The following is a 12,463-nucleotide window of genomic DNA, read 5'->3' as shown; positions in this document are numbered from 1 at the left end:
TCTCCATAAACATTTACAACAGTTTATTCTGCTAGATGAAGGTCAACCAATGTCTCTTAAATATCACAAAGATTCACAGCCAACAAATTTTTCATTTCATGATTTAAAATATTGTACATTTGGGAGTATAATGCAAAACACAAAAATACTGACCTAAAACTGAGAGGACCGTCCCTTCTCCGAAATACGCTTGATAGTTACACAGGATTGATGGCTAATTCAAGAACTGAATAGTCAACAGGGTATACAAGTTATCCCCTCTGACTACCTTTGAATGAACCTATGCACTAACATGTTTTAACCATCGAAATGAAGCCTAAACGTTGCAATATAGTTGTACAAATAGTCCATAAAATTCAAGTTGGGGTGAGACTTACCCAACACAATTAGTGTTGTCCCTTTTCCAAAAAGAAGAGCAGCTCCATTTCTATGAGCAAAAGCATCACTAAGTAGAATGTCTGTTAATCCAATGTCTATCTACTCATATAAGGAACCATTTGTACCATGGAACTCCAACTGAATGTGTTGTCTGATAATGTAAAATATAAACTCAAAGAAATATGCTCTTTTAATCCTTGAGGTTGCACATTTCAGGTGTCTCCTTCCCCCTCTGCTCTCAGTATAGCACCTCCTCCTCTATCTCTCATTGCCTCTGAACATCTCCTTTGATCTTAGATATCAGAATGTCTTTTTCTCTTTCGGCCTCCCTTATTCTACTGTATCTGAGTTTCTCACTTCCTGCACGTTCAAATTTAACATCAGAATTATTCATATATCTTACCAGCATTCACACTTTTTATTATCTCTTTGTTACTTCTTGTATGCTCAGGCCTTTCATTGTTTTCTTGTCTCTAATCATTTTTATCTGATGTTACTCATGTCTTCTCCTCTATGAAGATGTATTGGAGGAGATTCACTAAAGATGAATAGAACGGTTATGTGAATGGCTGACCTGCTACTTTCCATGTTTTACATTACATTCTGTTATCTTTCTCTGGGGGAAAAACTGCCCACCACTAAACCAGTCTCCTGAGGTCAGCAGAGGCCTCTGATACAATAATGAATTTCAATAAGAACTCTATTTGGAGTTTACCTTGGAGCCAATCACTTACTACTAAGGATAAGCGAACCCGAACTATATAGTTCGGGTTCGTACCGAATTTTTGGGTGTCCGTGACACAGACCCGAACCCGAAAAAAAGTCCAGGTTCGGGTTCGGTGTTCGGCGCTTTCTTGGCGCTTTTTGAAAGGCCGCAAAGCAGCCAATCAACAAGCGTCATACTACTTGCCCCAAGAGGCCATCACAGCCATGCCTACTATTTGCATGGCTTTGATTGGCCAGTGCAGCATGTGACCCAGCCTCTATTTAAGCTGGAGTCACGTAGCGCCGCACGTCACTCTGCCCTGATCAGTGTAGGGAGAGGATGCAGCTGCTGCTGTTAGGGCGAGATTAGGCAGGGATTTATTTACTGAAGTGATCGATATACAGCTGTGTATCATACAACCTCTGCTATTCAATTGCTCACTGTTTTAAGGCTGCCCAAAGCATTTTTCAGTCACTTTTTTCTGGGGTGATCGGCGGCCATTTTGTGTCTTGTGGTGCGCCAGCACAAGCTGCGACCAAGTCCATTTTTAACCATCAATAGTGTTTTTGTTTTTTTTGCTATATCCTACATCAGGGGCTTGGCTGTGCTTGCTATTTTATTGAGGGGTAAAAATACAATTGCCAAAATAGCAGTACCCTAAATCTGGTGTTTCAGCTGTGGCTAGCCAATTGTAATACTGTCTGCTATCTGCCGAAGCACAGTTTTTGTTCTGGGTTGAATACAATTCCCAACTTAGCAATTCCCTAAATCAGTGGTTTCTGCTCTATCAGGCCAAGGTTAAATCTATCCATAAAAGGGTATATTAGATTGAAGGTGCGGATAGGGTCATCCTCAATAACTTTACACGCTACCGTGCATTTCCAAGTCTAATTCTGTCCGTAAAAGGAATACCTGTCATCCAGCGCCTAAATACTAGGGCTACAATTTATATTCAGCTAAATCTGTCGTTACTGCTGTGCCTGTATTAGTGTAATACGGTACCTAAATAGATAGTGTTAGGTGCCTGTAAAAAAAGGCCTGAATTTGAATTCAATACATTGGGCCAAATAATTTTTTTCTTATTGTGGTGAACGGTAACAATGAGGAAAACATCTAGTAAGGGACGCGGACATGGTCGTGGTGGTGTTAGTGGACCCTCTGGTGCCGTTCTGCCACAGCCACACGTCCTAGTGAACCAACTACCTCAGGTCCCAGTAGCCACCAGAATTTACAGCGATATTTGGTGGGGCCCAATGCCGTTCTAAGGATGGTAAGGCCTGAACAGGTACAGGCATTAGTCAATTGGGTGGCCGACAGTGGATCCAACACGTTCACATTATCTCCCACCCAGTCTTCTGCAGAAAGCGCACAGATGGCGCATGAAAACCAAGCCCATCAGTCTGTCACATCACCCCCATGCATATCAGGGAAACTGTCTGAGCCTCGTTATGCAGCAGTCTCTTATGCTGTTTGAAGACTCTGCTGCCAGGGTTTCCCAAGGGCATCCACCTAGACCTTCCCCAGGGGTGGAAGAGATAGAATGCACTAACGCACAACCACTTATGTTTCCTGATGATGAGGACATGGGAATACCACCTCAGCACGTCTCTGATGATGACGAAACACAGGTGCCAACTGCTGCGTCTTTCTGCAGTGTGCAGACTGAACAGGAGGTCAGGGAGAAAGACTGGGTGGAAGACGATGCAGGGGACGATGAGGTCCTAGACCCCACATGGAATGAAGGTCGTGCCACTGACTTTCACAGTTCGGAGGAAGAGGCAGTGGTGAGACCGAGCCAACAGCGTATCAAAAGTGGGAGCAGTGGGCAAAAGCAGAACACCTGCCGCCAAGAGACTCCGTCTGCTACTGGCCACTGCCATCTGGGACCGAGCACCCCAAAGGCAGCTTCAAGGAGTTCCCTGGCATGGCACTTCTTCAAACAATGTGCTGACGACAAGACCCGAGTGGTTTGCACGCTGTGCCATCAGAGCCTGAAGCGAGGCATTAACGTTCTGAACCTTAGCACAACCTGCATGACCAGGCACCTGCATGCAAAGAATGAACTGCAGTGGAGTAAACACCTTAAAAACAAGGAACTCACTCAGGCTCCCCCTGCAACCTCTTCTGCTGCTGCCGCCTCGGCCTCTTCCTCTGCCTCTGGAGGAACGTTGGCACCTGCCGCCCAGCAATGCTGTCATTTAGGCTGGTGGACACACACAGCTTCAAACAGCTCATGTCGCTTGCTGTCCCACAGTATGTTGTTCCCAGCCGCCACTACTTCTCCAAGAGAGCTGTGCCTTCCCTGCACAACCAAGTATCCGATAAAATCAAGTGTACACTGCGCAACGCCATCTGTGGCAAGGTCCACCTAACCACAGATACGTGGACCAGTAAGCACGGCCAGGGACGCTATATCTCCCTAACTGCACACTGGGTAAATGTAGTGGCGGCTGGGCCCCAGACGAAGAGCTGTTTGGCGCACGTCCTTCTGCCGCCAAGTAACGCAGGGCAACATTCTATGCCTCCTGTTGCCTCCTCCTCCTACTCGGCTTCCTCCTCCTCTTCTTCCACCTGCTCATCCAGTCAGCCACACACCATCACCACCAACTTCAGCACAGACCGGGGTAAACGTCAGCAGGCCATTCTGAAACTCATATGTTTGGGGGACAGGCCCCACACCGCACAGGAGTTGTGGCGGGGTATAGAACAACAGACCGACGAGTGGTTGCTGTCGGTGAGCCTCAAGCCCGGCCTGGTGGTGTGCGATAATGGGCGAAATCTCGTTGCAGCTCTGGGACTAGCCGGTTTGACGCACATCCCTTGCCTGGGGCATGTGCTGAATTTGGTGGTGCAGAAGTTCATTCACAACTACCCCGACATGTCAGAGCTGCTGCATAAAGTGCGGGCCGTCTGTTCGCGCTTCCGGCGTTCACATCCTGCCGCTGCTCACCTGTCTGCGCTACAGCGTAACTTCGGCCTTCCCGCTCACCGCCTCATATGCGACGTGCCCACCAGGTGGAACTCCACCTTGCACATGCTGGACAGACTGTGCGAGCAGCAGCAGGCCATAGTGGAGTTTCAGCTGCAGCGCGCACGGGTCAGTCGCACTGAGGAACAGCACCACTTCACCACCAATGACTGGGCCTCCATGTGAGACCTGTGTGCCCTGTTGCGCTGTTTTGAGTACTCCACCAACATGGCCAGTGGCGATGACGCCGTTATCAGCGTTACAATACCACTTCTATGTCTCCTTGAGAAAACACTTAGGGCGATGATGGAAGAGGAGGTGGCCCTAGAGGAGGAGGAGGAGGAAGAGGGGTAATTTTTAGCACTTTCAGGCCAGTCTCTTCGAAGTGACTCAGAGGGAGGTTTTTTGCAACAGCAGAGGCCAGGTACAAATGTGGCCAACCACGGCCCACTACTGGAGGACGAGGATGAGGAGGAGGTGGAGGAGGATGAGGATGAAGCATGTTCACAGCGGGGTGGCACCCAACGCAGCTCGGGCCCATCACTGGTGCGTGGCTGGGGGGAAACGCAGGACGATGACAATACGCCTCCCACAGAGGACAGCTTGTCCTTACCTCTGGGCAGCCTGGCACACATGAGCGACTACATGCTGCAGTGCCTGCGCAACGACAGCAGAGTTGCCCACATTTTAACGTGTGCGGACTACTGGGTTGCCACCCTGCTGGATCCCCGGTACAAAGACAATGTGCCCACCTTACTTCCTGCACTGGAGCGTGATAGGAAGATGCGCGAGTACAAGCACACATTGGTAGATGCGCTACTGAGAGCATTCCCAAATGTCACAGGGGAACAAGTGGAAGCCCAAGGCGAAGGCAGAGGAGGAGCAAGAGGTCGCCAACGCAGCTGTGTCACGGCCAGCTCCTCTGAGGGCAGGGTTAGCATGGCAGAGATGTGGAAAAGTTTTGTCAACACGCCACAGCTAACTGCACCACCACCTGATACGGAACGTGTTAGCAGGAGGCAACATTTCACTAACATGGTGGAACAGTACGTGTGCACACCCCTCCACATACTGACTGATGGTTCGGCCCCATTCAACTTCTGGGTCTCCAAATTGTCCACGTGGCCAGAGCTAGCCTTTTATGCCTTGGAGGTGCTGGCCTGCCGGGCGGCCAGCGTTTTGTCATCTTAACAATAATCTCCCATGTAATAGGGCCTACATGGTCTATATATTTGATATAGCTACAAGTTTGATTGGTTCTTTTTACCCCACTGTCAGGGGGTTGTATGTTGGCCAATATTCTAATGTCCTACATGCATGGCTTCACGTCTATATGTAGTCCTGGCCGGATAAAGACGATTTACCACTTCCCTTAAGTCAATGATTTTAGTCTTTAAATTTTACCATCCTGCCCATTCCTATCCCTTAATCCCCTTTTCTTTTATTCTCTCCTAAATAATCCAATCAAAAATTAATTCTTGTGTAGGAAAATCAGGAAAAATGTGGGGGGATCTCTTTACAGGTGAGCAATCCTTGCTGAGTGACTCTTCCACCGTGTAAGGGGTAAAGAAATATCTCAAGATGTTGGCAGATCCCTTGCTGCATGGCTGGCTTTATGATATCAGGTACAAGCTTTCTACCCTACAATGATAAATTCCCTAGAGGGTTTTTGTAAAGGCTTCTCGTCAGTTTGTATCACAGTGCCCCCTGTCCCCACAATGTTACAACCTCATACAAAAAGAGAAAATTCTGCTCCCATCTGCAAACTTCTATGACAAATCTTGGTAGCACTCGCCTTGGAAGTCAACAGAAGGAGCTGTTGATTGTGGTTTGTCAATTAACGACTTTCAGAAATTCTCATCGGTTTCTATCTTTAAGTTAATCTTTGATCTCTTTTCATAACCAGAGAAAGAGGAAATGGGGAAAAAGTTTATAATAAGAATCTCATCTAAGGTGAGTGACTGATACAAATTGGCCAATGTCAAAAACATTTATGGAAATTAGGTAGCAAAAAAAAAAGAGAGAAAAAAACAAAATATAAAAAAGTTCCTCCATAAACACTAAAAGTGTTCTTGGCCCAACATCTGGAGACCACACCATCATGCATGTACGAGTATTTACACTTCTGTGAAGCTTTCTGAGTCGCCTTGTTTTATGACACCTTAAACCAGGTCACACCAAGAACACACTCAGCCAATCCAAGCCCAGAGACCCACCTGATTTTCTTTTTTGTGTCATATGTTTCAATTCTGCTTTTAAAAGAAACTAACTAACCTCTATTACCCAGAATGCTGACATCGGATACATTTCAAGTTGTGTTTTTTTATATTGTTGGGCAGTGCTTAAAGGGGTTGAGAAGTTCCATTCATTGCGTTCCTTATACCAAAATATTCAACTTACCCTATTCATGTAATTATCAATTTCTTCTTCTACTTGTTATTTTCCCTTAGGGCTCTTTCACACCTGCGTTATTGTCTTCCGGCATAGAGTTCCGTCGTCGGGGCTCTAGGATTATCCTAATGCATTCTGAATGGAGAGTAATCCGTTCAGGATGCATCAGGATGTCTTCAGTTCCGGACCGGAACGTTTTTTGGCCGGAGAAAATACCGCAGCATGCTGCGCTTTTTGCTCCGGCCAAAAATCCTGAAGACTTGCCGCAAGGCCGGATCCGGGATTAATGCCCATTGAAAGGCATTGATCCGGATCCGGCCTTAAGCTAAACGTCGTTTCGGCGCATTGCCGGAGCCGACATTTAGCTTTTTCAGAGTGGTTACCATGGCTGCCGGGACGCTAAAGTCCTGACAGCCATGGTAAGTGTAGCGGGGAGCGGGGGAGCGGCATACTTACCGTCCGTGCGGCTCCCCGGGCGCTCCAGAGTGACGTCAGGGCGCCCCAAGCGCATGGATCACGTGATCACATGGATCACGTCATCCATGCGCATGGGGCGCTCTGACGTCATTCTGGAGCGCCCCGGGAGCCGCACGGACTGTAAGTATACCGCTCCCCCGCTCCCCGCTCCTACTATGGCAATCAGGACTTTAATAGCGTCCTGGGTGCCATAGTAACACTGAAAGCATTTGGAAGACGGTTCCGTCTTCAAATGCTTTCAGTACACTTGCGTTGTTACGGATCCGGCAGGCACCTCCGGCAACGGAAGTGCATGCCGGATCCCAACAACGCAAGTGTGAAAGAGGCCTTAGCTGTGTTTACATCTTGTCATAGGTTATGGCCACAGCAGCGACACCGCAGCGGTGGCCACACTTGCGCAGTGTCTTCCTCTCTTTTCTTCTGACTTGGCCAGCCGGGCGTAAGGGAGCACACATATTGGTGCATGGCAGAAACATTGACAGAACCTCGACAGACCACATTACAAGCAGGGCTGCACTGGCAATTAGGCGAGGTGCAGGCGGAGCGATGATGTCATTGCGCCGCCTGAGCCGTACAGCGCGGGACACAGGCCGGAAGAGACTTGCATCGCCTCGCTGCCAGCCTGATGGAAGTAAGTATATGTGTTTATTTTTTTATATGGTACAATACAGGAGAGGAGCGCTATGGGGGCACTGTGGGGGCACTTCTTACTGGCACATGATTGGGGGGCACTTCTTACCGGCACATGATTGGGGGGGCATCTATGGGGGCATCTGTGGGGGCATTTCTTACTGGCACATTATTGGGGGCACTATAGGGGCATCTACTGAGGCCACAAAGAAGGGGTATTTTATATGGGGGCACTATAGAGGAAGAGGGAGAGGAACACTATGGGGGCACAAAGACGGTGTATTTGATATGGGGGGCTTTGTATAGGGGCATTTTATACTGGGACACATTTTGGGGGGTACTATTGGGAAGGGGGGAGAGGAGTACTATGGGGTCATCTACGGGTGGGCACTAAGAAGGGGTATTTTATACTTGCAAATTATGGGGGACATTGAAGGCATCTACTGGGGCACTATAAAGGGGCTTTTTATACTGGTACATTATGGGGGGCACTAGGAGGAAGGGGGGAGAGGAGCACTATGGGGGCATTCACTGGGGGCACTATATAGGGGTATTTTAAACTGGCACATTATGGGGGCACTATGGGGACATTAGCTCAACTGGGGGCATTAAAAGGGGGTATTTCTTGCACTGGCACATTATAAGGAGAATTATTACTACTGGAGGGCATTATGGTGGGCTTTATTACAACTGACGGTCTAGGGAGAACATGATTACTAGTATGGGCACTATGGAAGCATTATTACTTCTGGGGCACAGTAGGGACATGTTGGGGGCCCTGTAGGAGCACTATTACTACCATTTGTGCTCTAGCAGATAATTATTCCTATTGGTGGGACTTTTGGGAGCACTATTATTGTGGGGGCACCCTGGCACAGTATCAGCTTACCACAATTATTTTTGGGGGACGTTATGACACTATTAGTGTCAGGGGCACTATTTGCTGGGCACAGTTATTTTAGGGCACTGCGTGCCAATAATTATTGAAGGGCACTATCTGTGTGGTACTACTATTATCAGGGGTTTTATCTGTTTCTGCAGTATAGTATTGGGGAGCACCGCGGCACAGTATTGGGGGTGGTAGGATGATTTGTCCAGAAGATGGGAGGATGATGGAAAAGTAGTAAATTAAGGTTTTTGTCAAACTGCAGAGAAATGGTGTCCTGGTCTGAAGGTCTGAAAGGAGAAGATGAGGAAAGAGAACATCTACATCAAAGAGACGTCACTGGATGTAAAAGGTATGTGGCGCTGTATTACCCCGTATGTTCTGTAGTGATATACATAATGTTAGCAGGGAAGGGGTTAGGTTGAGAATTTGGTATGGGAGGGGGGCACTTTTTCAATTTTCACCTCAGGAAACAGAAAGGCTAGGTGCACCCATGGTTATAAGTCTGTAAGATCCAGGAGAGTGTCACAGCTTCAGTTATAAATGCAAACCATGATAACAGTGTGAACAGATCCCTTAAAGGGTTTATCCAATAGTAAAAATACTCCCCCCCCCACAATGCCCCTCCTATAGACGATACTTACCCGGTCGGTGGCAGCTGCGTGCCTCCGGATCACTGCACAACTGCTGCTGCATCTCCCCTGCATCGCGGGTAGCTATTGGCTGCTCCCCCCGTCACGTTTTAATCCACGCGACGGGAAGATGCAGTGGCGGCTGTGCTGTGTTTTCGAAGGACGCAGGTTCCATTGACCGGGTAAGTATTGTCTATAGGAAGGGTCCGGGCATTGTGGCGGGGAGGGATATTTATACTATTGGATAACCCCTTTAAAGTTCCACAGCTGCTGATCATCTACAATAACTATCAACTGGGACCAGAAAGCAGACCCACCTAACACACAGCTTAATGTTACTTGACATCTTGTTCCTCTTCCAGTTTTTCCATATTAAAAGGGTTTGTCCCATGAAAAATGTTCTACATTTTTCAAACCCGCACCTGGATACTTACTTAATTGCATGTAATAAAAACTTTAGTATAGTCACTGAGTTATTCAATGAAATCTAACCATATAGCGCCACCTGCTGTTTGCTCTTTTTCTAATTTCTCTGACCTGCACACTGAGATGGTCACACATGCTCAGTTAGATCCTCCAACTGCCACCAACTGCAGCAGAAAGAAGTAGATGGGGAAATTTCTGGATCCATGTGAGGTACAGGGCTGGTTCTAAGTTGGTTATAAAGAGACTGCCATGTACTATATGATATTGGATGTTCATTTTTTTACATTAATCATGGGATAATCCCTTTAAGCAATGTTTGACTCTATTGCATGAAATGCTGCTTGAAAGATCTCAGCTTTCCCTTAGATACATATGGTGTTGGGATCCTTCTACCAGATGGAGAATGATTGCAGAGATGGTTGTGCATGAGCTACTGTAGGCTCTACCCATCTAACAGAATGGATTGAGAGACTGTGGCCATCTATTCTGTTAGGAAAGAGATTGAGAGACCACTGTTCTTGACATAATTGTTGTCCCCAGGCATGGGCAGACTTTATGGAATATCCTATGGAGAAACCCTTTTACATGAGAGGACTGAAGGTTGAATAAAGAAATGTCTCCCAAGACTCTATCATGGACAAGATTTTTGGCCACTTTCCTTTCAAGTGTGCAACCACAGTTTGTGCTGCCTCCTTCTTTCCACATTTTTTTTTTTAAGTTGTCAGGAACCTTATTTTCTCTTTCCTATGTAAGAACACATGAGCCATGTTCGATATTTGGAGTTTACAGTGTCCCTACAGATGCCCTTTACATCGTCACTGCTACTAATCCTCCTAATAATTTTGCAACAACCTAACAAAATCCGGACTGGAAATATTTACGCAGCACATATGGAACGGACAGATTGTGGCACAATATTGGGAAATCATATCGTTTTTTTCAAAAGCTGGTCATCTCATGACAAAAAAATCCCGACAAGAGAGATCTGTCTGAAGCTGCATCTCTTAGAAATATACTGGAGATCCTGCACACAGCACTCCCAGATATTACAGTGTGTGAAGGAGCCTTTACAACTCCTTCATTGTAGGGACTTATTATATAATTACTCTCCAGGTCCCCTAGATAGAGTGTAAATGATATCTTCTGCAGAGCTCTAAACCTGGGGAGACATCTAGAGGAACAAGGTCTGTGCATCTGGCTGGGGAAGGGAGGAATTTTGGCAATGCCAGAAGGATTTTGATAGGGGATGAGACAATCCTGCAGTTTGCAGGAAGTCAGCTGCACAGGGGAGACTGAAAATCTGTCTATACAGGAGAGCAGGTTCCCGAGGGGTTGTCAGGCTGGTGACTACATGACATAAGTGCCTATAATGAAAGGATGTGAATATATGGATGTAACAGAGCTATGATATAGTAAAGAGCACTGCTGGAATATTGCTGGAGAGTTATCTTTATATGTAAAAATATAATACTGGAGAGGTTACTCCATGTCTACCCCAGGGCTCTGTACGAGAGAACTCCTACAGAGAGAGATGAAGACCCTCACTCCTATGTGGATATGTGTCCAGTATATAAGGTGTGCACTGTCTTCACCCGGTGACTTTGTTCTCATTCATCTGCATTCAGCAGGAGCCCAGAGATAACCTGTAGGAGGTCTGTAAGAATTTACACGAATCTCCCGGTGGCTTTGGTTGCTCCCGCCACAGCTTTCTCATAAATTTATCATTAGCCTTAAAACCATCACAGCACAGGAACACGGCACAGCCTCACAGATCGCCGGATTGTCACCAGTTATATTAAACCTAATTCTATTAAACCCTTATTGATGATAACTTGTTATAAATATATCACATAGAGAAAGATAGATACAGTGGATATAAAAAGTCTACACACCCCTGTTAAAATGTCATGTTTCTGTGATGTAAAAAAAATGAGACAAAGATACGGTAAATCATTTCAGAACTTTTTCCACCTTTAATGTGACCTATAAATGATACCACTCAATTGAAAAACAAACAGAAATCTTTTAGGTGGAGGGAAAAAAACAAGAAAAACTAAAATAATGTGGTTGCATAAGTGGCAATAACTGGGCATGTAGATGTGTTCAGAATTAAGCAATCACATTCAAAATCCTGTTAAATAGGAGTCAGCATACACCGGCCATCATGTAAAGTGCCTCTGATTAACCCCAAATAAAGTTCAGCTGCTCTAGTTGGTCTTTCCTGAAATTTTCTTCAAGATGTTTGGCTCAAAAACAACAGTGCACATCACCAAAAGAACACCATCCCCACAGTGAAGCATGGTGGTGGCAGCATCATGCCAAGGGGCTGTTCTTCTCCAGCTGGAACTGGGGCCTTAGTTAAGCTTGAGGGAATTATGAACAGTTCCAAATACCAGTCAATATTGGCACAAAATCTTCAGGCTTCTGCTAGAAAGCTGAACATGAAGAGGAACTTCATCTTTCAACATGACAACGACCCAAAGCATACATCCAAATCAACAAAGGAAAGGCTTCACCAGAAGAAGGTTAACGTTTTGGAATGGCCCAGCCAGAGCCCAGACCTGAATCCGATTGAAAATCTGTGGGGTGATCTAAAGAGGGCTGTGCCCAGGAGATGCCCTCGCAATCTGAGAGATTTGGAGTGTTTTTGCAAAGAAGAGTGGGCAAATCTTGCCAAGTCAAAATGTGCCATGCTGATAGACTCATACCCAAAAAGACTGAGTGCTGGAATAAAATCGAAAGGTGCTTCAACAAAGTATTAGTTTAAGGGTGTGCACACTTATGCAACCATATTATTTTATTTTTATATTTTTTCTTCCCTCTACCTAAAAGATTTCAGTTTGTTTTTTAATTGAGTTGTACAGTTTATAGGTCACATTAAAGGTGGAAAAAGTTCTGAAATTATTTATCTTTGTCTCATTTTTTTACATCACAGAAACCTGACATTTTAACAGGGGTGTGTAGACTTT

General features: G+C 46.1%; 1 protein-coding gene across 9 annotated transcripts in view; it reads right to left on the bottom strand.

Annotated features, from left to right (window-relative positions):
- LOC121006028 (M1-specific T cell receptor beta chain-like) overlaps nucleotides 1-12,463 on the bottom strand; it is a 961,123-nt gene that overhangs the window by 38,558 nt on the left and 910,102 nt on the right. The gene's annotated exons all lie outside the window — the stretch shown is intronic.

This window comes from Bufo bufo, chromosome 6, assembly GCF_905171765.1.
Source record: "Bufo bufo chromosome 6, aBufBuf1.1, whole genome shotgun sequence".
Classification (NCBI taxonomy): Eukaryota; Metazoa; Chordata; class Amphibia; order Anura; family Bufonidae; genus Bufo; species Bufo bufo.
This window is presented reverse-complemented; position numbering and strand designations above follow the sequence as displayed.